The sequence below is a fragment of the Chlorocebus sabaeus genome, chromosome 22 (genome assembly GCF_047675955.1).
Source record: "Chlorocebus sabaeus isolate Y175 chromosome 22, mChlSab1.0.hap1, whole genome shotgun sequence".
NCBI lineage: Eukaryota > Metazoa > Chordata > Mammalia > Primates > Cercopithecidae > Chlorocebus > Chlorocebus sabaeus.
In genome coordinates this window covers 19,771,087-19,797,215 of record NC_132925.1, presented here as the reverse complement: position 1 = coordinate 19,797,215, position 26,129 = coordinate 19,771,087, and the positions used below count along the sequence as shown (strand labels likewise).

The 26,129-nt window shown below is 38.2% G+C and overlaps 2 protein-coding genes across 4 annotated transcripts in view; one reads left to right on the top strand and one right to left on the bottom strand.

The window, feature by feature from the left end:
- The window catches only part of CMSS1 (cms1 ribosomal small subunit homolog), a 371,215-nt gene that overhangs the window by 298,299 nt on the left and 46,787 nt on the right, over positions 1-26,129 (bottom strand). The window lies entirely within an intron of this gene.
- FILIP1L (filamin A interacting protein 1 like) overlaps positions 1-26,129 on the top strand; it is a 102,022-nt gene that overhangs the window by 41,567 nt on the left and 34,326 nt on the right. The window contains exon 1 of one of the 2 annotated variants that reach the window (XM_007986069.3): positions 13,411-13,681. The exons of the other annotated variant lie outside the window; for it this stretch is intronic. The gene's annotated coding sequence lies outside the window, so the exon portion shown is untranslated. Of the gene's footprint in view, positions 1-13,410; positions 13,682-26,129 lie in introns of those variants that run through there. 2 annotated transcript variants of the gene reach the window in all.

The following is a 26,129-nucleotide window of genomic DNA, read 5'->3' as shown; positions in this document are numbered from 1 at the left end:
GTCAGAAAAGACATTAGTAACTACTAATTAAAAGAAAGATTGTGTAGCTATGTTAATATCAAACAAAATGAACTTTAAAGTTAAAAACATCTATAAAGGGTTATTATATAATGTGAAGAGATTCCATTTCCTAGGAACAGTTTGAATTTGCATGCATCTAAAAATATGTAAAGCAACAATTGCCAGAAACACAAGGACAAACTAATCTACCATCACAGTGGAAGATTATAGCACATCCTTGTTAGTTATTAATAAACCAAGCAGACAAAAACCAGTAAAGTTACAGAAGATCTTAACAACACAATTAACAAGCTTTATTTATATAGACAAAACTGTTAAGTTTCACAAAACATAAATTCTCTTCAAGCAGATAGAGAACCTGAGCAAAAAGTCATCATGTAGTGGGGCCATGAAACAAACGTTAATGTCAAAGAATAGATAACATACTGATCATATTCTCTGAATAGAACATAATCAATGACAAAAAAGATGTTCTTTCTCTACCTAAAAATATGTGTTTAAAAATTGGCCGGGCATTGTGGCTCACGCCTGTAATCCCAGCACTTTGGGAGGCCGAGACCGGCGGATCACGAGGTCAGGAGATCAAGACCATCCAGGCTAAGACGGTGAAACCCCGTTTCTACTAAAAATACAAAACAAAAATTAGCCAGGTGTGGTGGTAGGCGCCTGTAGTCCCAGCTACACAGGAGGCTGAGGCAGGAGAATGGCGCGAACCCGGGGGGCGAAGCTTGCAGTGAGCAGAGACCGCGCCACTGCACTCCAGCCTGGGCGACAGAGCGAGACTCTGTCTCAAAAAAAAAAAAAAAAAAAAAAAAAATTAAGAAGCACAATTCTAAGTAACTAAGTAAAGAGATGAAAGCCCAATAAGATCATGGAGAGAAAAGAGACAATCTAAAGTTCTTAGCAGAGTTATTTTTTTGTAACGAAATTTATGAAACATCAAAATGAATCAACAAAGATGGTTACAGAATTTCTTTCACTGGAAGAGAGAAAAACGAAGATAAAGTGTTTATATCTCCACAAAAAGCAGTCTAAGAAGATTCTTTTCTCTGCTTTACCTTCCACAGCCAGTATATAAAATTGTTCACAGGAAGGAGTTAAGAGGGTATACCTAAAACATAAAGAGCCTCTCTCTATTTTCAGTGATGGATCAAACAGGCACCTCTACAAAACCAACCAACGAACCAATTCATTAATATTCAGAGGTGCTTTTGTTTTGTTTTGTTTCTTGTAGTCTGGGAGATCTTTACCCAGCCACCAACTTTTCTCTGGGAAGAACCTTTGGTAAATCATAATTACTTATCAAGTAAAGGGTCTCACTCCGTTGCCCAGGCTGAAGTGTAGTGGCATGATCATGGCTCCCTGTAGCTTCAACCTTCCAAGTTCAAGTGATCCTCCCACCTCAGCCTCCCAAGTAGCAACAGGTGCACAACATAGTGCCTGGCCCTCTGGCAGCTATTCTAATACTTAATAAGTCTAAAATAAAGTCTCCTATTGAATTACAATGTCATAGACCCATTTTATTTTTATTCTCAGAGCAGACATTTAAAATTTTTCAATAGATGCTGCTCCACATCACCACATGTCTGAAGATAGTACCTAAGACAAGCATTAATACACAATAGGAGACCAGGCATGGTGGTTCATGCCTGTAATCCCAGTACTTTGAGAGGCCGAGGTGGGTGGATTGCTTGAATCTTCCTAGGTGTTCAAGATGAGCCTGGGCAAGATGGCAAAACCCCATCTTTACAGAGGAAAAAAATAATTAGCCAGATATGGTGGTGCACACCAGTAGTCCCAGCTACTTGAGAGGCTGAGATGAGAGTAGGGAGTATGAATTGAGCCCAAGAGGTCAAGGCTGCAGTGCCCCGTGATTGTGCCACTGCACTCTAGCCTGGGTGATAGAATGAGGCCGTCTCAACATCTACGTGTATATCCATATCTATAGTATATATATATCTAGGTATTCCCATTTCCATTTCATATGAATATATTGCACTTATATAAGCAATTGAAAAAGAATTTTCTAACAATGCCATGATTCATTGAAAACTGCTTTCAATATGTTATTCAACTGCTCAAAAGCTGCCGATGGCACCCGACTGTCTAGAACATGAAGTTAAAGCCCAGACCCCACTACTTGAATTTTAAGATCTATTCGTAGCCTGGACCCATCTTATGTGATCTCTCAACCATGGCTGTGATATCCACCACATGCACAACTGCCTGTAGAGGCCCAGTTCTGCTCCATGAGAGCCAATCAATGACTATAGTAAATCCACGGTTCGCTTGTTCTGCCATTCTCCTTCCTGGAATGCCCTACTCACCCTTCAAGGTCCAAATGAACTTTAACTTCTGATGAAGATCTACCAGATATTTTGAGGCCTGATACTTTTTTTTTTTGATACAGAGTTTTGCTGTTGTTACCCAGGCTGGAGTGCAATGGCTTGATCTCGGCTAACTGCAACCTCCACCTCCTGGATTCAAGTGATTCTCCTGTTAGCCTCCTGAGTAGCTGGGATTACAGGCATGCCACCATTCCTGGCTAATTTTGTATTTTTAGTAGAGACGGGGTTTCTCCATGTTGGTCAGGCTGGTCTCAAACTCCCAATCTCAGGCGATTCGCCCACCTCGGCCTCCCAAAGTGCTGGGATTACAGGCATGAACCACCATGCCTGGCCGATACTTTTTTTTTTTTTTTTTGAGATGGAATCTCCCTCTGCTGCCCAGGCTGGAGTGCAGTTGCATGATCTTGGCTCACTGCAACCTTTGCATCTCAGGTTCAAGTGATTCTCCTGCCTCAGCCTCCTGTGTAGGTGGGATTACAGGTGCCCACCACCATGCCTGGCTAATTTTTGTATTTTTAGTAGACACTGGTTTCTATTAGAGACAGATTTCACCATGTTGGCCAAGCTGGTCTCGAACTCCTGACCTCAAGTGATCTGCCCACCTCAGCCTCCCAAATTGCTAGGATTAAAGGCACGAGCCACCACACTGGCCGCCTGATACTTTAAAAATATTCTTACTTCACCCAACTCAATATCTTAATTTAATGTTAACTTTTTTTTTTTTTTTTTTTTTTTTTTGGTCTTTGTTCATTTGTTTGTTCTATCCACCCCTGCAAAATCTGGGCAGGAATATGCTATACACCAAACTTGTCCAAGTCGTGGTCCATGCGTTGCAGGTGGCCCAGGATAGCTTTGAATGTAGCCTCACACAAATTCATAAACTTTCTTAAAACGTGAGATTATTTTCCAATTTTTTTTTTCTCATCAGGTATCATTAGTGTTTGTGTATTTTATGTGTGGTACAAGAGAATTCTTCTTCCAGTGTGGCCCAGGGAAGGCAAAAGATTGGACACTCCTGCTTTACACTCATTCCCCTCTCACCAGGAACTCAGCATAGTGATAGACACACAGAAGGTATTCAACAAATAGTTGCTGAATACCTCTTAAAAGAATACAGTAGGACTAACTCTTATATATGTGTAAATCATCTCTCACTCACGTACATGTGCATGTGTGCACACAGAGTGTTCTGTTTGAATATTCCACCTTCCTTGATTTAGAAAGGAAAATGTAATACCTCTTTTATCCACTCAATTCCTTTACAGTGAACAAACATTATCAATAAAGGTGGATTTTTAATCAGAAATAAACTCATGCACAAAGAGTGATACTAGTTGTTGGAGGCTACCATGACTCAGTGAAAAGATATTGCATACAGCCTTTGGGAAGTAGATTCCCCATTCTAGATCTACAGAATTGAGTTGTATTGTTCTTCATTTCTTCTTGTTGTAGTTGGTAAATGTACACAGAAGCCTTCAAGTCTCTGTGTGTACATGTGTGTGTGTGTGTATGTGTGTCTGTTTTGGGCAGAGAGGAGGGAAGAAGAAGGGAGAAAGATATTTGTTCCACAAAGTTTCAACACATAATAGCCACAAATAGATGACAGAGATATAGACAGACAAATATTGTTTTTAACTAAAAGTCAGTCAGCACCTTTCAGAGGTCAAGTGAGCCCTAAGCCACTTTTATATTTTGAGTCTACTAATGTATTTTTAAAAAGGAAGTGAAGAAGTATCAGAGTAAGTTTATGAACTTGTGCTAAATTTTAAATCCTTGAGTTTAACAAAGAAATTTTATTTGCCAAAAAAGTGCACAATAAAATATAACTGGGCTAGTCATGAGATAATTACAACTCTAAGGGGCATAGTCTAATAATGGGGCAAATTAGCAATAATAAGATAAGCTTGTGCTTCTATAAATCTTAGAATGCATCAGCATTTGGAGATAAATCTGAGTCAAAGTGGAAGTTGCTGAGAGTCAACACCAGGTCTCCATGAAATAGCCCTACAAGCATCCAATATAAATAAGGGGGGCTGAAAGAGTCTCTTTGGTATTACTAGGGCAATAGCCTTAATGGTAACTGAAGGCTGCTTCTGTGTGTTTCCAAACTCAGCTGGAACAGTTTCCATTAGAATTGATTGTTTAAAAAGAAATCAGCACTATTTTAACTTATGTTTTGTCGAGAAGTGACTGAGACTACAGCTGACTGCTGAAAGGAAACTCTGCTCCTGCAGTTTTTATTCCTACAGGCTGTGAGAGCAGTATCATAGCACAATTTTCCCTACTTGCATGGTTAAATACCACTCCAAAGAAGAAATTTCCTTAGCAAATAATATTTGTGGTCAAGGAAGTAAAGAAACCTGATTAAATGAAGGAAAAAAATAGTTTCTGGACCCAAGCCTTATCAGTATTCAGCTGCTTCAAAAGTAAAAGAACCAAAATCTCTAACTGTAAACAGCATTCCATGGTATCCTGTATACACATTTGCCTCAATGGTTAAACTGTACAAAAATGAACTGAAAGCTAACAGTCAATCGGCAATAGGTGGGAGCAGTTCGCACATGATTGTTATCTCTTTCTTCTGCTGAATTCAAAGCACTTCCTTTCATTCATTTCCTCATTCTTTAGGGTTGCAGAATGCTCACTTTGTGCAGGGTATTGTGCTGGTCCTCCTACAGAATCCCATAAAGTGGGAAGGAAGTTTGAGACATCAGAGACAGCAGGTAGGCAGAGTGATTGACATACAGTAGGCTCTTAATAAATGATAGCGATTCCTTTCCCTTCCCTTATCACTCCGGGAACTTCTTTATAGAGGTCCCATATTTGAGCTATGAAACTTACTTTAACAGTGACAGCACCAAAAATAAAAATGGAGAGAAGACAAGGAGAAAGAAGGGGAAAAAGACAGAGAGGATATTACATGAAGCAGAAACATTTTAGAATTCTTTAGTAAAAAAGCACTCCATTCTGGCTTGAGCTCTTCCCATCTGCATATCCCTGAACAGGCTACTGCACAGCCTGGGTCTTAGTTCCATGAAGTATAAGGGTTTCTAACTAGATAATCTCCAAAATTCATTCTCACTCTCCTAGTCCATAGTTCAAGTCCAATGAATTAAATGGCAGATGAGAGAAGAACAAAGTTCTGTAACTCTCTGTTAGTACTGTTTACCCGCTAAATCAAAATCTTACTACAAAACACTGAGTATGATTTTCCCCAACTGCAATTGGAGTCAGTATGCAGTTCAAACTCTGGTGCCATCATTCCCTAGCTCTGCGATCTTAGACAAATTACCTAACTTCTCTGTTCCTCAGTTATCTATCTATCCCATAGGGTTATTATGTGGATCTAAGTTGTTATTATTTGTAAAGCGTGTAGTGTCTGACATCAATTAAACATTAAATGTGTCACCTATTATTGTTTTGTTATTATTATAACAATGCAGTCACACAAACAAAATCAGTATAGAAGTGATTATCCTAGATTATCATAGAAGCAGTACATGATGACAATATTTGGGTATGTGGTTGTTCATTAGAAGACTGATGATCAGTAAGCTCTTTGACTCAACAGTGCGATATGGTTGTCTAAAATGGTAAGAAAATCTGTTTATACAACCTCCCACCCACACACATTCACATAGCCTATAAAAGGGGAGGATAACTCTGATAATGCTAAAATAATCATGATGAAATAATTTGTTCATTCTAAGCACCAACCATTTGGACACAGGGTGTGAAAAGACTAAAATGATATAATATAGGAATAACTGAAGATTCAAGACAAACTTTTCAAATATTTAAAAGGCTTTTATGTCAAAGCAATGCATTTGTTCAACATGGCATCATGGAAAGATGAAGAATAGTAAGTGGAAGTTAGAAGCAGCCAATCTTCAGTTTGGAATGGAATGGACTCGTTGGGGAAGTGAAAAATCTCTGGAGCTGTTCGGCACTGATTAATGACAACTAGACTGTGCATGTACCAATTCTTGGACAAAACACTGAAGTTCTGAGAGAGAATTCAATCTAAGGGTAGACACAAGATTTTTGACATATCTTCCAAATCTACAATTTATGATGTAGACTGGATGCTTAGTGACATAAAGTATAATAGAATTTCTCATGTACAGAACCACCAATTGGCAAGCATGCAAAATAATGGTGTTACTTGATAACACAGAAATTTATATTAAAAGTTCAGACATCTCCATTAGGTTTTTGACATGTGGCCAATCTTGGTGGCCTGAGATGATAAGCAGCAACCTATAAATCTCCAATTTAAAACAAATGCAACAAAAGATAACATTTCTAATCCATAAAGTAGATAACTAGCTCATTAATGTTCTAAATTAGTTTTGCAGTTAGTATAAGCTAGGTAAATTACTCGATTATTAATTGGGATTTCAGATACTAATCATACTGTTTATGCCATTTTTTTCATGTTTCCCAAAAGAAACATTCAGTCCCAGAAAACACAGTGACTGGGTCACCAATTTACTGTGTGACCTTGGGGCAAGTCCCTTAACCTCTCTGAGCTCCAGTTATCTCATTTATTTAAAAATGGGGAACAGAGAGTGGCAATAAGAAGATCAGATGTTTTCTAAGGCCTTTTATACTCTGAAATATGATTTTATGAAAGGATCATTCTTCTTAATAAAACTCTAAGCACATTTTTTACTCTTAATTTGTTCATTTTTCTCAGTGAAGACATTTCCAGCCATTACGTGAGGAAGTGGAAGATTTAGTCTTACCACCACCACTGACTGCTTCTATGAGACAGTTTTATTCTGTCCTTCTAGAGTCTAGAAGAAGTTGCTGGACAAAAGAAAGGATTTTACAATTAGAAGCCACCTTCATATCAATCAATTGACTATGTAAATAATGGAAAAAGCAGAATTTGGAACAGAAAGGGATATTATAAAATGTAATTTTTATAAAAATTATCTTAGAATAGTTTTACTCTTATTTTTTTACTTCCTGGATGCTTTATTTTCTCAGGTTTTCTAAGCCCACTTCAATGAGTCTAGAAGTTTATAATTAAAATTTATGCTCAGGAATTGCTCTATTTGAGTTCCAAAGATAAAAGAAAACATATAAATCCAATTTACCCAACTATTCTACTCTTAGTTGGTCAACTATTCCAAAGACATCCTAAACTATTCCAATGACTTCCAACTAATAAAACTTGTTCAACTGTACTTTGAATCCATAGGTCTTTCTCTGCAAGTATTTACCCTGAAATCAAGCTCCACATCTACATGGGAAAATCTGTCAGTGGTTTCTTTAAAAATGTATTACTTAAAAAAGAGATGGGCCAGGTGTGGTGGCTCGCGCCTGTAATCCCAGCACTTTGGAAGGCCGAGGCGGGCAGATCACCTGAAGTCAGGAGTTCGAGACCAGCCTGGCCAACATGGTGAAACTCCGTCTTTAATAAAAATACAAAAATCAGCCAGGCTTGGTAGCACACATGTATAATCCCAGCTACTAGGGAGGCTGAGGCAGGAGAATTGCTTGAACCCAGGGGGCGGAGGTTGCAATGAGCCAAGATTGCACCACTGTCCTCCAATCTGGGCAACACAGTGAGACTGTGTCTCAAGAAAAAAAAAAAAAAAAAAAAAAGAGATGGGCTACAAATTATATGACAAGGTCCCTTTAAAAAATGGACTGAACAAAGCACTGAGAACAATCTGTACTGGCAAGGGACAGGGAAGATGACCTAATAGGTCTTTTCCATCTCTAATTTCTGTGATTTGAGGGTTTTTTTCACTTCTGCAGTAATACTTGTGAGTTCAACATTTTCTCAAAACTATTATTAGTTACCAAGGAAACACAAAATGTTTGTAGGAATAAATAAGCAAATGGACTGGACCTAAATAACAGACTTTTCCTGCTTCCCATTTAATAATCTTATGGTGGCGTCACATTATCAATTCTTCATTCTCTCTAAGTCATTCTACTCACCTACTAGTATGCTCACTAGAGTACATAGCCAACTTATGGTATTCCCTGTAAACCAAGGGTAGGAAGTCTCTTGCAACAGATGATTCCTTACTAAACAGACTTCCTTGCTTTGTTTGATGAGGAACAAGACCGTGGCAATGTTAGGGGGCCAACAGGCAGTGGTTGGCTTTGTGAACACCAATGCTAGGGAGAATATGTAAATATGTGCTTTTAAATAACCCAATGTCTACAGAAAAGCCACTAACATGATTCAGAAATATATAATAAAGGCAAAAAGAAACATAATATATACACACACATATACATACACATACAGGGTTCATCCACACTATGAAAATGATGCTTTACAAATGCTCAGAAAAAGACTACAAGAAACACTGTACATTGAATTATTAATAGTTGGCAGTATTCGTGTGGTAGGACTACATGTAAAATTTTTTACTTTTATGCATTTTCCAAATTATGAAGGGTGCCTATTAATTTTAAAATAAAAAAATTTTGGCTGGGTGCGGTGGCTCAAGCCTGTAATCCCAGCACTTTGGGAGGCCGAGGCAGGTGGATCACGAAGTCAGGAGATCGAGACCATTCTGGCTAACACGGTGAAACCCCATCTCTACTAAAAATAGAAAAAAAAAAAAAAAAAAAAGAAATTAGCCGGGCGTGGTGGCAGGTGCCTGTAGTCCCAGCTACTCCAGAGGCTGAGGCGGGGGAATGGCGTGAACGTGGGAAGCAGAGCTTGCAGTGAGCCGAGATTGCGCCACTAGGGGCGACAGAGCAAGACTCCGTCTCAAAAAAAAAATAAATAAAAATAAAAAATAAAAAATAAAATAAAATAAAAAAAAATTTAAAATTAATTTTAAAACCACAAAATATCATCATTTTAATGTTGTAATAATAAAGGACTTCCCATACCCTAGCATCACATGGACACTACTGCTGTAATCAGTTCTCAAGGGTCACTATTCTAGAGTCATAGTCAGCTGAAGTGTGAGCAGAATAATTGGAAGGGTTCTGGAGACTTTGCGGACTATAGGCCTGGGACCAGAGATTCAGGCTACAGATAAAAGTAAAGACACTCTCTATATATAGACCTGCAGTTCATATGTATATTCAGTTACTGCAGTTCGTATGTATATTAAGATTTAACCAGTTAACTGCTGGTTAAAGGCTCTTAAAATACAGTTTAAGTGCAGAGATGTGATGTATTTCATGTGGGTATCTACATGTACAGAGCCAGATAGGTGGCACCCAAAGAACTGAAGGAAGAGTGAAGAAATGAGGTTGATTAGAAAAATGACTGTCTAGGGCATGGAGAGAAGGTGCTTTTACCGTAGACATTCCCGTTGCCTCCACATTCACAGTTGCCTACATGTCCCTTCAGCCTTCATCCTAAGTTGTGTAGCAGCAGAGGAGAAGGGACAAGCACACGATCGGATCTACGGCAAGGTTATCCAGTGCTCAGTGGCAAAGCTGCTTTGCAAGAAGGCTGTGGGTAAGGTAGTAGAAGGTAGCGTGGGGTGGAATAAACACCGAAAGCTCATATTCTGGCCAATCCAACTGTAGTCTGAAGCAATGCAGGACCATGGAGCTATATCTCTCCTTATGCAATCCTGGGTCTGTTCCCACTCTTTTCAGCTTCTCATACAGGACCAGGTCCATAATAATTGCTGTTTTTCTTTGTACATGACAGTGTTTCCATATATACTATCTCACAGAGGCAAAGAAGCAAACATGTCATATACAAAGTTAGCATTACCATCTCATAGCTCAAAGCAGAGCTCCTAGGGAGCAGAGCACACCACTGCTTAACTGATCAAAGAACCAGCAGTGAAAATTGTGGGCAGCTGCAAGAAACAGCCCATTAATTATTGCTTCTTCTTTGGCACTTACTATATTTGGACAACTGAAAGACTTGACCAGTCAAAAGAAGAAACAAAGGTAGGGAGAGAAGACATGAAAGAAAATAAGAGCAGTTACTTCAAAAAGAGGAACTGGCTTGATGTGATTAGCAGTACATTAATGGTATTTTTAAAAAGTTAAATAATGATGATGTTGTAATTATGGTCAGTAGCAACTGACTTCACTAATAACACCTGTTACGGTGGTCATTGTAATGGCCTCCTGACAATTAGCCTGAACCAGGGAAACTGGTGATATTAAGCTGTTTTTGACATAATATAATATGTCTAAATCTAGTTGATACCTCCTTGTTTCTAGCCTTGTTACCTACAAACCCCTTCTGCCACATTAGAAAGCAATAAATTTTCTAGAAAAATGTCTTTATATCATTTCTAAATAACAGCTTAAAGCTAGTAATTTGATTTAGATCATAAATTCAGATTACTAATTGTAGAAAGGACCTTAGTGTCTAGGTATGCTTATTTGTAGGAAATTCTTGATTATGAAATGAAAGTCACACAGTAATTGGACAGAACAAGGTTAGGAAGGAAAACTCTCTCAGCCAATTTTGAGGCACAGTGGTCATAACTCTACTATTTTCACAAATAGAAACGAAGAGAATTTCACAAATGAAGAGAATTTCAGAAACCAAGAGAATAAAAATTACATCTCAGAAAGAATTTTGGTTGAAAGAGGGAAGGAAATAAAAGTCTACTCATCTACTTATGTGGTCAATGGCGCACAATGCCAACAGCTGGTTGGAGTTTGCAATACACCACCCAGGGTACTCTTGTATCAGATAAAGGTCCTGCTCCCTCAAAACCCTTGACGTTCGTTTGAAGTGAAATGGTCATGATATTCTAATTTTACTAGAACAAGATGCATTGCTGCCACCTTCCAGAAAAACTGTCAGTAAATCCACTAATCCACAAAAAAATAGGATGACTCTTGGCTTTCCCAGTTCAAGATTCAGTCTAGAAAATAAAGAGAAACTTCTCAGTTAAATCTGAACACTCCTTTACCAAATACACCTCTGAGAGATTCTGAGCAAACCATTAAGAGAAGACTATATATGTACAAGAAGGCTATATATGTAAACATTGCTTTAAATCCCTGCATCATTACTTTAGTAGCAGTGTGACCTTGGTCAAGCCACTTTAGCTTTCTAAACGTCTTTATCTGAAAAGCATGGATCATATCACATCAAAATGTGTTGTGAAGATTAAATGATGAAATGCTTGTAGATCACTAACTATGGTGGGTATGATCTAAAAGCTCAACAAATGAGGGCTATTAGTATTGGTTCCTGAAGACAGTGGTCACATAACTATGACCTCACTTGGAAAGCTGAGTCATAGCTGGGTCAAGAGACCGATGTTTCAGGAGTAACACATTAGTAATGTAACCAGGCAAGTAGTGTACCAGGCAAGGGCATACAAGGAGTAGAAGCCCTAATCCTGTTTTCTCTATTCTTCAGAATAGAGCTAAAGAAAAGGAGGAAATAAAACTAACATATTTCATGGGGAACCAGCAAGTCAAAAGAGTGAAAATAAATGCAATACTTGAGTATGGACATGTGAGAAAGAAACAAATGGCAGTGTTAAATGTTAGGAAACGTATTTGCCTATCAGAGGGAAAAAGATGCAAAACAAGCTACAAAACTGTTAGCTCTGGGGTAAAAGTATGCTATCAGTTTGGGGCTGAGATTCAGGTGTTTATGCATCATACAACTTTCATAAAAGTCATTTAATCTCATTTGTAATAAAAAATGTAGCACAAAAATCTCAAAAAGGATGTTTAATAAGTATGAGGTAAGCACAGGAGACTAAAAAGATTACAATGCAATTCACAAATATAGGGCAGAAGAGTTAAAACTAACAAAACTAACAAACTCAACATCCAAAATGTTAGTACACAACTGCAAATCAAATATTAAATTTTAAGTTCAGCTGAAGAGTATGTGTAACTCGCTTCTCTTAAAATAGCACAATGTATACGAAAAGCAAGAGTGAGTTTACTTTAGGTTTCTCAGTAGGTACTCAGAGTGATCTAGAATAATGATAAAGTGAACTCGCAATTTAGCAAAGAGGACATACATTTAATGTTGTGCCCTGCATCTTTATTCCACACCATTTCCACTAACAACTCTGCAAACATCCTTTCTCCACTCCACACTAAGAAAATGAAGCGAGCAGACTATTTTCATCGTTCCTGTTTGACAAAACATATGGAAACAATAATTCTACAGACATATGTACATCATAATAGGAAGCAATCCTATTTTAATGTAATTTTAAAAGAGGTTTTAAAAGGACTGAAGCTACTAAAATTACTCATCTGAAGCTTGCAAACAAGAATGCCACGTCCCTAATTTATTTAGCAGATTCATATAGTTGGGCTAGAACTTTAGGTATGACTTCTCTTATAATTCAGAGGTGAATTCTCATTCACAAGAAATAGGATTTGTACAAGTAAATCTACCCCAGACTAGAGGATAATATGCTTAATTCAATCATATTTAGCTAATTTCTTTTTTCTTCACATGGTTATTTTTGGCTTTATTTTGTTTGCCTGTAGAAGAGAACAAACATTAAAACTGGCTCTAAAGTTATAATTTTATACATTGTCTTGAAAGTACAGCACAAAACATTTAATTTCTTTAAATTTTCTTCCCTGCCAAAAAATGATTAGTTTTAACTGCTTTCGTTAAAACACAGGCATGCAGAAATGGGGAAAGAGGAGGTTCTTTCAGGAAAAACTCTGAAAAAAAAAATAAGATTTCATCTGGCCTTCCCATCATCACTTGAAGAATTGTTTGGTAGTTAGATCATCAGGAAATAAAACAGTATCCTCTGAGGACCCCTACTCATTACAAAGAGGAAAGAGACGGTTTGAAGTCTAAATTACCCCCAGAGATGTCTCCACAAAACCCCACACTTCTCCTTTCCCTCTCCCGCCTACCCCCAGCAACCAAAAAAAAGTATAATGAATTTACAAAAGTTTACATAAGAATAACAGGATGTGTATTGAAGTCCCTGAAGCAGTAACAGCTTTAGGGACCCAGAGGGAGAAAAGTTACAAGCAGATCGACCCTGCCTCCCAAAGACTTGGTTAGCACTACAGGCGGGCGCCGGCGTCCCGGCCCACCGCTCATTCCCTCCGGTGGGAGCCGGGAACCACGGTCCATTCACACGGCCGGAACGTCCGCAGGAGTCGGGGCGCGTTGCTGCGCTGCGGCGGCCGCGGGTCTCGCGGTCACCGGCGCCCCCGCCGACTGCACCGCACACGCGGAGCGCCTTATAAGGCGGAGCAGTGACGTAAGGCCCATAGGCCGGGCGCGCTCTGCGCCCCGCTCGCATTGTTCGGGCGACTCCTGGAGCGCGCACAGCCGGCTCGCAGCGCGGCACCACAGCAGCCCGGCCAGGCCCCCGCCCGCCCCGGCGCAGGCAGCTCAGGTAAGCCCGGGAGAACAACTCCGCTCCACCAAGGGGCACTGCTGTCAGAGAGCCAGGTAGCAAGTCTGTGGGTGGCTGTTAAAGCTGTCTCAGCATCACAAACTGCAGACAGGTTTCGCAAAGCGCATCCAATGAATTCTAGGTTCAAAACCATTTCCAACTCACACAAAACTTGAAAGTAAAAGTTTTCTCCGGCGGAGAAAACAGATTAGAGATTTAATTTTAAACGTTGAGCGGTGGGAGCTGACTGTATTACATACGCTTTCCAAGTGAGCTACACATTGAATTCTGCCCATATTGAGAAATCTTTGGGGAAAGGGTGGGGGAGACTTATATTGTATGGCAGCAACCCTATCTCTTGATCCTCTCTCTCCCCCGGACTCAAACTCGCTTGTCTTACACGAGCAGAATGCGAAAATTTGTTAGTGCCAGGTTTTCCCCTCTTTTTGTAAATGTTAATATAAGTGACTAGAAAAACACTGTTAGGAATACATCTTGGAATTAAGACGAACCTAACTTAAAAAGTAAAATCTTTTTAAACTTCAAAAAATCGTATAAATGCTATTTTGTCTTAAAAGCATATGTCAATTTGTACAAGGAAGTAACTATCGTAGTTTTGAGTTCCAACTTTCTGCTTCAAGTGCAGATACTGGAAAAATGACAAACCTCACAGTTATCATTTCTAGAGTAATATTTTGGATAGTAGTATATTATGTAAAAAATGCCAATTTAAAAGGTAAAACTTATAGAATAACTGTATTAATCAGTAGCATTTTAAATCATAATTAGTTACATCTAAATCCTGAAGAGGCTATTGCTCCTAGTGAACTCTTACAGTATGATAACTGAACACTTGGCAGAAAAATCTTCATAATATTTCACTTCATTTTTTCCAACTAAAAGTCAACGGAGGAATTAAAAATAAAAGGTTATGTCAACTTTAGAACACTGGAATAGGAGATGAAAAACTGATTCATCATTCAAACCTTATCTAGTCTAAACATATATTGTAAAATAAAACGTTAACAACTGTGTGACAGAATTGTCCCTTTTAAAACAGTCTCTATGTTTTATAAGTATATACAATTCAAACTCAGAATTCACAGGCTGCCATTTATCTTTACTTCAAGATATAAAAATGCTGGCATTTTAGTTGGCACTAAAATGACCATATAAGATAACTAGAGATACAGTAAAAGTTAAACAGAGGAGCAGCACACTATAACCACTGAGGTGTATGTGTGTGTCACAAATTCGTGTTTTTATATTTGTCAGTGAGAAGAAAATGTCAGATCCCAGATTTATCACTGAAACACAGCATTTAAAAAAATACTCAAAATGTGGGTTATATCTGTATATTTCTAATAATTTCTGTTGGAGGGTTTTTAAAAGTATATGACATTGGTGCCTATCATTTTTGCCTCATAGGAGTTTTTTTGTTTTTGCTAATTTTGTGTGGAGCAATGCAAGACTTTGGTTTTCACATTTTAAAAGAAAAATTGTATGTTATTTGCCCTGAGGATAGGCTACATAAACTGCAGGTTAGTACTGAGAAGTAGGATTTTCCACGAACTATTATTTCTAACCGAGGGAAGCCTACCATAATGAGAAGCGCGGGGCCAACACCCATGTCACCGTGGAGAAGTACAGAATATGCAATGGAAGAGTTGTTTATTTGATATAAGCAGTAATTGGAAACTGAAAAATTCCTGCGTTGGAAAAAAGATATTCTGCTCTTCTGAATCTAACAGAGGAAAAGACAAACAGAAACCATCAATTATTGTTCCAGCTATACCCAGGGTACCATCTGTACCATAAACTATAACTCAACTGTTGAAAATCGTAACTTCCATCAAAACTCTTAACAGCTGTGTTTCCAGTGTCTGCCTTTTATTTTTTTAAAGCAGGCAAGCATCCATTTTTAAAAATTTAAAAATAACACTTTTTAATATTTCACACTTTTTCCCATTAAAGCATAGTTCAAAGAACAATCGCATATTAAGACCTCTTTTAAAACTGAAAGCTAAGTATGATTTATCATGGATACATTATCTCACAGTGGGCTCTTTGGGTGAGCATTTCTTAGTCCTTGGGACAATCTGTATGATGAAAAAATGTTTTTGATAGAATGAATGTGAATTTCTACACTTCCAAATAAAGCACATAATAATTTTACGCTTAGTAAGTTCATTTGCCCTTTTGTGGTGATTAACCTTAACTGTTAAGCCCCAATATTTTTGTGCTACTTTCCTAATGCTGTGATGGAGATTATAGTAACAGCCAGTGTGAAAACACAAATCAAGCCTTGAGTTAATTTTCCAGTTCTCTTGCAGTTCCCATTAATTTGCCTTCTCAAAAGGCTGTAAATTTTGTTTAAGGGTTCTCTGCTGTACCTTCCCCTCCAAAAAAGTGCCTTTGGTAATAAATGCATTTTGAGATTTAAGAAAAAAAGTGAAAATGTAGGAGGAAGAATAAGATTCCAATAATTCTTCCTAGGTCATGTTCTGTCCATGTCTGGTGCTTCAGGGCAAAGTGAACATTTTACAAGGTGAATAGAAAAAAAAAAAATACAACCTCTCCTATCTAAAGGAAAAAGGAAGGCGGGCAAGAAAAGAACTGTTTATAAAAGACTGGATATTGTGGATGTAAAGCAATATTGGTCTCAACCTGCTTCAGGAACAGAAATGGCCCCATCTGTTGTTCACAGAGCCTGTCATCTTTGAAAAACTCTAATACACCCTACCTTATCTGTTGGAAATATTAATTTTACATGATTTTTAGGGTCCATTTAATTTGTATTTGACTATGAATTCAGCTTCAATTTAAACTGATTGTTTAGTTTCTGTAAATTATATTTAAATAAGGATTTAAAGATGAAGAGACACCGCATATGCAGCCAGCATCACAAACCTTCAAAGCAGTATTTCTGTGGTTGCTGCTGTCATCACTACAGCATTTTCTAGCCACCGATCAAGTCACGTATGCTTAAAGTGTGCTGCAATGACTTTTAGAACCTCCTCTGGCTGGCTGATCATTTTCTACTTAAAATGAGGTGGGACATTCATGTTTTGAATCACTTTGTTAGGTGCACTAATTCCTAGCAGATTATCACCAACACTTATAAGCCCTTGCACATCTCTCTTTTTTTAAAAAAAAAAAAGAGTGAGATTCTCCTTGACCTTCATCTGCACTAACATCGTCTCTGCCTGGGAAAGCTGGGCAAACAAAGATGGGAAGGCTCGCCAAGGAAAGTCCTTTGTTTCTTTTTCAGATATGAGAGAAACACTCCCTCTTCATGCTTGTTCTCTGAGATGCTTTAGCAGATTAAGATAGGACAGCAGCAGTTTTAAGTCTGAGCCCAAGAACGAGAACACATTAGCAGTATTCTTTTTCCAGTCTGACCATCCTCACATTTCTATGCTCTACTGGCTCCAAAATGTGATTAATTGTTAAGTATAGATTTTTTTTTTTTTTTAACAAGCTTAGGGAATGATGTGTTTGTGGGGGCAGGTGGGGGAGCAGTAGGGAGGCAAGTAGAGTAGATAGGAAAGTGTATGATTGGGACAAACAGGATGCAGACATACCTCAACTCCTTGTGTCTGTTTATGATAACTACTTATTCTAGCCTAAAGGAGTTATTATCAGCAAAAGAGAGCATATATTACATCAAAACAGCAAACATTCAACTATGAATTTGAGAAGTACCTTGATAAGGTACTTTACTATATGGAAAATGGGATACCCCAGGCCCCAGAGTCACACACACACACAGAGAGTCCTGGCACAGAATATACACAGAATTTTACAGCTGGAAGGGGCAATGGAGGTCATCTGATCCAAATGCCTCCCTTTACAGAAGAAACTGATGTCCACAGTGTGACTTGCCCCAGAGACACAGCTATGCAGAAGTAGGGCCAGGGCTCCCTGCATTCTTGGGCTACAGTTCACCAGTAGTTTTTCCTTAATTAATGCTAGGAAGAGAGGAGAACAGAAGCCCCAGAAAAAGCCTCCGTACTGTAGGTGTTAATTTAGATATAAAATCCATTAAAAAAAGAAAGTAGAAAGTTCAAAGTTCTTAAGTATAAGCAATAAAAAAGCAAAGGATAAGGAAGCATTGTGAAAATCAATACAATTTAATCAGGCTACAACAGAAGGGAGGTGATAAAGGGAGGAAAGAGAAAACAAAAAAGAAGTGTATTTAAAGGTCCTCCGGCTGGCAAATCCCACTCTCTACTTGGAAGGTGAGAGGTGCCTTGGAAAGACTACGTACTCTGTGGTCAAAGACATTTAGGTCTGAACCACTAACTTGACAAATCACCTTCTATTACTATCTTACAGCTAAGCATTTTGCATTCCTCAGATGTCTCCAGTTAGCAGGATCCCTTTCAAAATTCAAAGTGACTCAGTGCCTTCAAAACAACTTCCCCAAAAACTGCAGAGGAAGTCACCTATAAAGGCTATAAGCTCCTGGTGATACCTACCCTGCTTTATTTTCCTTCAAACTGTGCACTGTGATGTGACATTAAATTACTTATTAATGATTTATTTGCTTATTGTCTGTCTCTTGGACTATAAACTCATTCTGGGTCAGTTTTACAAACAGCTTTACCTCCAGTGCCTAGGAAAGTACCCAGGTACAATTAGTAGGTGTGTTGCTGGGACAAAAAAGGTGTTGGGTAAATATACGAACATATTACAACCTAGAAGCTGCTTATTTGATACCCCCCCAAAAAAAAAAAAAAGTGTTTCTGCAAACAATGGGCTGTGGAGGGCCCCTTCTAGATTTTGTTTAGGAGCCGAAAACAAATCTCAGCCACTACTTAAAGCAACCATATGGAAGTGACTTACAGAAACCAGTTAGGCTCAGGTTAAGTCAAGGCAGTGACTTCACTAGAAACCAAGTTAGGCTCAGGTTAAGTCAGAAAAACCAGAAACCAAGTTAGGCTCAGATTAAGTCAAGGCAGTGAAATCTGCTTTGTACGGCAGTATGTGTTATATAGGTAGACTAAGTCAGATGCTTTTCTGCCCACCTTCATCTACCTCAGTTTAACTCCCTCCCCAATAAGACAAGACTTTGTATACACGGTGAAGGAGTACCAGGTGAGTCACCCTGGGGCATGGAATGTCCTTCAAGCAAAATATGGAAGAACACAGTGCAGTGGTTAATGAAGGGTGGACTCTTCTGAATTTTTCTAATCTCTCCGTGCTTCAGGTGAAGGCCTGGAAGATGCATTTATGGGGCACAAATGGCTTATCTTTGCCATGCAGCAGAGCCTTTTCCCAAGCATGTACCTAATTCCAAAGTTTCTGTGGGTAACCCAGTATATCTCCCAGATTTTACAGAAGAGTGATTTTTCTTTAATTTCAAAGTTAGATTACTCCAGTGTCAACCTGTGAAGCTAGCCTAGGGCTTGTAATTCTCCTCTGCAGTAGCAAACATTTACTGAGCTAAGCACAAAGCATGACAACAGGCCCAGCAACTAAGTTCACCACACACTATACCATGTCACTAACCCAGCTATAGCTACTAGCATGGACTGGTACCACATTAATGACAAGAACTAAGATCACTAGCAGCTCTTGGACAACAACTTCAATTATGGTCCCATCCCTGCTCTTTTTTAACGGACTGGTAATGCAATGCCGGTAAGAGAGATCAGCTATACATAAAAACTAAGTAAAGATAAACAATGTGGGAGAGTGCTTATAAAAACTTCAACAGACTATAGTCAATGGCCAACCTTGCTGAATAGTGACACTGAACTGACATGGATGAATGTTGGTGTCTCAATGGTGAGACTAAAAGAGTAAGAATAATGGGTCGATAAATCAGAGTTCTACTCTTCTTAGCTCTGCCATCCATTTAATGGGTGAGCCTCCTGTTCTCTTGGTTTCTACAAACTACAAAAAAGGGAACAATGTCATCCACCCCAAGTATTTCTCAGTTCTCAATAAAGACTGAATAATGAGCAATAACCCCCATGGGAACTCTGATCAAGTAGAGAAGAGACAATATAAAAATACAAGCTACTGATTATATCACTACAGAGACAAATTAGCTGAAGAAAATGAGGGTAATTTGAGGAAAAGAGTCCACATGTAAATGGAGAAAAGATGAACATGGCTGTAGCACTTGGGCTTGTGAGAGCTCCAAATCACTGTATCTAGAGCAGCCTCAAAGATAAGGTCAGTCCTCTAAGATGGGCTCCCCTGACAGAAGCAAATCTGCCAGATTTATTGTGTCTCATGGCCCACCAGTCCTGGAACAAAAGTTTAAAGGTGAAATAAGTTTTTCTCTTTCCTTTTAAAATTCATTTTTATGTGAATCAAAACAAAAACAAATCTCTGAGCAGAGATCATAAGTGGAATGTAAAACATCACATTTGGGCTGGCAAGACTTAAGTGTCTGCCTGTTAAATTTGAAGAAAAGGAAGGAGTTGCTTGGTCTAGGAGCCTAGGGAGAACATGAGAAAGTTGCTGGTTTCTTGCTGAAGACAAACACCCATGCAGTGAGATACTGTGGAAGTCCCTTAGTCTTAACTTGTTAGTCTGTTAATTGGGCATGGCAGAAGAAGTGAATTACTCTGTGGAATTTTGTGAAAATGAATCCACTCCTGCTAAAAGGAAGATTATCTACTTTTCAAACACTCATGTTATTAAAATAAATACATTATGTTTGAAGTTGCATATTATTCTTGAGGCTTTCAAATAAAAGTGACAGTAAGTTTGTCAAGTAATTTGGGGCTCCCCCAAATTCTGCCCCATAAGATTATTTTTACAGTTCAATAAAATTCATTAGGCTGAACACAGATGCAAAGAATCACAGGCAGAGTTAAGATTCTCTGGCCAATTTCCCCCATCTGGACTTTAATTAAATTTGTCTCCAAGTGAATTCTTCACTTCACCAAATGGTTCTCCTTCCAGAAGTGACAAGAACAAGAGGAACAAAACTCTACTTGTCCATCTTCCATTCTAATAACAAGTAATTCTGAGAACTTTAGGTACCACTCAGCCTAAGGGATGGTTCTACTCCCCTAGGAAGTGGTTCTTTTTACCTCTCAATCATTTGGTTAAGTATGTACAGAGTTCAAACTCATATGAGGGATACAGAGATATCATTCCTTTAAGGAGTTTACAGTTGGCTTAATGGCAAAAGTAATATACTAAAACAAATTAGAAAGCAGTACAAAATAATATAGACTATTTAGGTAATAAAGCTGTAAGGGCTGTGGGGACTTAGAAAAGGAAAATCAGCCAGGGTTAGACAAGAATAGAAACACTCATGGAAAAGATGGGAACTGAAATGTAAATGGAGATGACTGAATGCAGCATTCCAAAAAAGATGGCAGACTTATTCTTCAGAAGTCTACTATGAAAGGACAACCTGAGGCTAAAAGAGAAATAACGTTTGTGCCAAGATCAGAAGACCCAGCCCATTATTTAGCCTTCAGAACAACCTGGACTTACACAGAAAGGAAGGCAGCTTAAGGTAACATCAGTTTAACCTGAAGCTTAAATGTGATGAAGCAGTTGGTACAGTGCCAGACCCATAGCAGATACTGTTACTCTTCTAGTTATGCCAGTCTATCCTTAGGGATGATGCTCCTTCATCATCTGGTGCTGCCAGACTGACATATAGGGACTGTCTCAGGCCACAGAGGAGGTGCTTTGTAGGATGCAGTCATGAAGAATTCCTGTTCTCAGACACCCAGCTGTGAAGTGGAGTAAAGGATTAAGCTTGTTGATCTGTCTCTAGAGTACCTAACCTTAGCCACTCTTTACAGAGAGGTTACCCTTTACCTTGATTTCCCTGCTTACAAGGCAGTCCCCCCTATCAGAAACCCACAAGAACTTTCCTAAAAATGTCTTACTCATCTGAAGTAAGAAACAACTTCCTGAACAGGTAAAGGACCAAAGAGAGCTGGTGACTACAAAAGGCTTAAAAGCTAGTTTGGAATCTCCCTGTTTTACCATGCACCCACAAAAAAACAAATCTGTAAGACAAATCTTACAATTTGGGCTAAATGGCTTATATCAGATCCTAGCCACAAACAATAGAGTCCCTTTTGAAATTAACAATGTAAATACTTTTTGTCCAGGTGTTAATTTTTCAGTTTAATTGTCCTTTCAGTTTAGTATAACATTTTAAGTACTTATTTGCTTTTACAGCATACTTACAACTTGTGAACTACAACCGATGCAAATAAACTTGAATCCCATGGAATTCCAATTACAGTTTTCCATTCTTTTGAACCACTGAGACTTGATGAGCCATAAAATCTCTTGACATGTGAATCTGTATACGATGTTATATAGGAAAGAAGGGAGGAAAGGACTTTAAAGGTTGTTGGGAGTATTTATTTTGTGGAACTGAGATTTGAAGATTGCCAAAGGCTTTGTAGACCTTAGAGTCAAAATTGCACTGCTCTCCCCATGTTGCAGCTAAGGTGACAAGCAGATGAGGCACGGTCAGATAGTTAAGTCACTAGCAGATTTTGGTCCAAGATTTCCTGTCCATCAGATATGTGGCTTTTCAATTGTTTAATACCTGAGGTTCTGCTTTCTTTGTTTGTAGCTGTGAATTAGTAAACTTTAAAAAGTGATGAATAGTGAAGCCAGAGATTTTTTCAAAAACCCTTTTTTTTTTTTTTCAGCTACTCAAACCTGAGATAGTTTGCCTTCTCTTAAAATTCAAATCACAAGTAAGATATGGTCAGGGCAATCATGGATGGTATTCAAATAGCACACACATGAGGTATACTATAGCCATTTCTTTAACTGCCACAAACAACATTTCTCACATAAACTAAATGTAGGAAACTCCTACTTAGGGGCAGCATAAGCAGCAGACCCAGGGCCAAGAGAAGTGGGGTATAAAGTCATTGCTCTCACCTCTAGTAGATATGCTGTTGACCACTGTCATATTTTGATGGAATTACTCCTTGCTATGCAAGCTTAATATCCTCTAAAACACGTTCATCTTAAAAGAACCCAACTTACAGGAAAGGAAGTACGATCAGACTGTTTATGCATTCTGTCTTCTCAGTATTCAGAACTTGCTGAAAAGGAAAACATAACCCAAATGCTCCGGACTTACAGTCAAGGGAAAATTAAACAAGGCTCAGATAACCAAAATAATTTTAATTTGTACAAAGCATGCAAGAGGACAAGCAAAACACAGACCACAAGAAAAATGATCATTCATGTTCCAGCAGATTACAGAATAAAAACTTTTCCACCTGTCTGTAATTAGAGATCGCATAGGGCCCAAACTCCAGCTTTAAAAATATCATGGATGAGATTTAAACCAATCATCCACAGGAACTAGGAAGAGTGGGTAAAGGTAGAAGTAGGATGCTCACTGTGGCTCATGATCTAATTGTTTGCTCAGCAGGAAGCCAAGCCACATATTAACCCTCATCCTCTAACTGCCTGAACCTCTAAGTACTCTTAAATGTATTAAATTTTCCTATTTTCCTTGTTCCTTGTTTACTGACTTATGACAGCAAAACTGGAGGACCCAAAAAAGTCCTCTGAGGATCAAAATGTTTCACATTTTATACTCTTCAGACTGCTATCTATCCTGTTTCTATGGCAAACTGTGACTTCAGTAGTCACAGTAAAACATAGGCATCTGTTGTTGTGGTTTCTAAATTTCTCAAGTTTGAATTTCCCACTAACAAGTTAGGAAACGTTTGGTTTCCCAAGCATACCACTTTACCCACTGCCTCTGTGTAGGCAGCCAGAGTACAAGGAGGTGAAAACCAGTGAACTTATCCATTCTGGCACATGACTGGTCCCTCTTTTGGCTTTTTATTAAATATGGTGAACTCAACAACAATTAAGGTAAGAAAGCCACATAAAAAAGGAAAGCCCTTTTTAAAAAAACAACAACAAAACAGAAGCTTAAAAAAGTTTTAACTTTTTGTTCAGAATAAGTTCTCGAAAAGGATACACGCTTTGTAATCTACTTTTTAAAAAGGAGAGAATAAAGGAAAGAAAAGCAGCCCACTGAAGAGTAAGGATTAAGAGAAGGAATCATACTAAATCCTCCAAAATACCCATATGCAATATCTGAATGAAAATAACCTGTGACCTGGGAAGAGAAAAAAGGGACTAATGGAGGTTAAAAACAAAATTTAACAGCTACATTGGAATGATTTTCTAAAGAATCATTCTGCTAAAATACAAAAGGATCATTGAAATATAAATGCATTGTGAGCAATAAAAAAATATATTCTTAACAAAATACATACACACATATTTCTAAGGAGATATATATATACAGTATTATGCCCTTGAAGTCTGTCTGGGAAATGGCTGCCTGTTAAAAATATTTTCCAAGAACTTTAGGTTCCTTGAAATGTTCTATAGAAATAGTATTTATGACAAACCCACCTCCTCTGGGGAACATGAGATGTTATTACTGGCAAAGTCACAATTTTTTAAACCATCCAAAAATAATTATGAATTTATGCCAAATGACGAAACTTGCTATATTATTATAATGACTAAGAGAATATTTGCTAATGTCTCAAGATCAAGGCTCAAAGTAGCCATAAACCTACAGGAAATACTGTGACACAATACTGGATTGCTAGTGGTGGTGATTTGGGATCTTTGACAGGCAGAATATTACAACACACAAATTTCACTGGAGAGGATGGCTCATGAGATATAATGTATGAGATAGGAAGTGTGAATGTACATGTAATGGGGTGAGAAACAGGATTTGGAGTAAAATCTACACTGGCATTCTGGCTGTGCCAATTACTACCAGGACCTGTGGCAAATTAACTTTTTTGAGCCTCAGTTCTTATTTGTAAAATAAGACGACAGTAATACCTGCCTCCTATGACTGTTTCCAGGACTAACATGGTATATGGCATATAAAAATTGTTCAACCAGCTGTTATTTGTAGACTATAGAGAGGAGAGCCTACTATATGTCTATTGCTTAGTTATACCCATACTTTCAAATATGGTACCTATTTCAAAAATACAAGAAGTATTTTTTCAAATATTTATTGAACCCCAATTAAGTACCAGGTACTGCTCCCTACCAGAAATATAGTATTGAATAAAACAGACCAATGATTGACTAATCATTGAATAAGATGCGTGTGTGCACACATACACACACCGCTACCTGCATGAAGTTTACATTCTAGTAGGAGAGACAGTCAGTAATCAATAAATACATAAAATATAGTATGCCAGATGGTACTAATGAGGTGAGGGGGAGTCCAGTGGCTCCTGGGGAGACAGCGAGCACAAAAGCACACCATGCTGTGTTCTGTTTGCGGAACAGCAAGGAAGTTGGTGAGTGGGCAGAGGAGCAGAGTGAGCAAAGAGGAGAATAGTAGAAGGGGTCAGGGAGCCAAGTGGGTGGAGCAGAAAGCATGGGAATGAACAAATGAACACCAAAAACATGGTATGGGATAAGAGGAAACTCTTCTGAGGTCAACATTGTTTTGTCTGGGGTTTCCAGCATATAACCTTGTGGTTAGGTAGAAAGAACACAGACTTTGCAGCCAGTGAATTTTTATTCTGGTCTGTTACCTGTACTGTTTGGAAAATTATTTAACCTCTATAAATTTTAGTTGTTTGGTTTCTCCTCCATGTGCAAAATGAGAATAGTAATACTTACCTTATAAAGTTGCTATGAGTATTAAGTGAGATCTAGTGGCACAGAGTAGCCCTTCAATATGCTTACTTCCTTCTCTTTATAAGCCAAGTCTCACACTGGGAATTGGAGTCTACACTCTAGTTCCAGTTCCGGGGCCACCATAATGATGGCCTTGCATGGTATTTAATCTGCCTGGGCCTCAGTTTTTCAACTAAGAAAATAAATGCAGGTGCTATACACAGACATTATAAAGACAGAAAATAATCTTACTGTTACAATCTATCTTAATAATTTCAAAACAGCAAAAGTATATGTCTCCCATACCTCCTACATATTAATTCCATTAAAAACAGATCCTACAAAGTTTAATTTCTTTAGCATGAAGTTGTAAATATGTATTTAGCAATCACGTTTATTTTTATTCCCTTTTCCTGCCCCTGCTTAAGAACACTGATCTAATGGAAAGAGCTCCAACAAATGTTTGGCTGCAAAAAACAAGATGCTGAGGAACAGTGTTTGTAAGCTACTTTTGTGTAAAAAGGGGAGAGCATAAGAATCTTTATTTATATTTGCTTATTTACTCATAAAGAAACTCTACAAGTACATAAGAGAAACTAATATCAGTGGTTACAGTTGGGGAGATAAATGATGTGGTAAGAGGAAGACTGTTCCTAGTATATCTTTTAATACACACATTTTGAAATATGTATCAAATATTTAGGAATACTAATTTAATCTAAAAATCCACAATTGAAATTTAAAGAGTTAAAAGTACACAAATAAACTGCAAAATTAATTATCCAACAATATGAAAACCCCA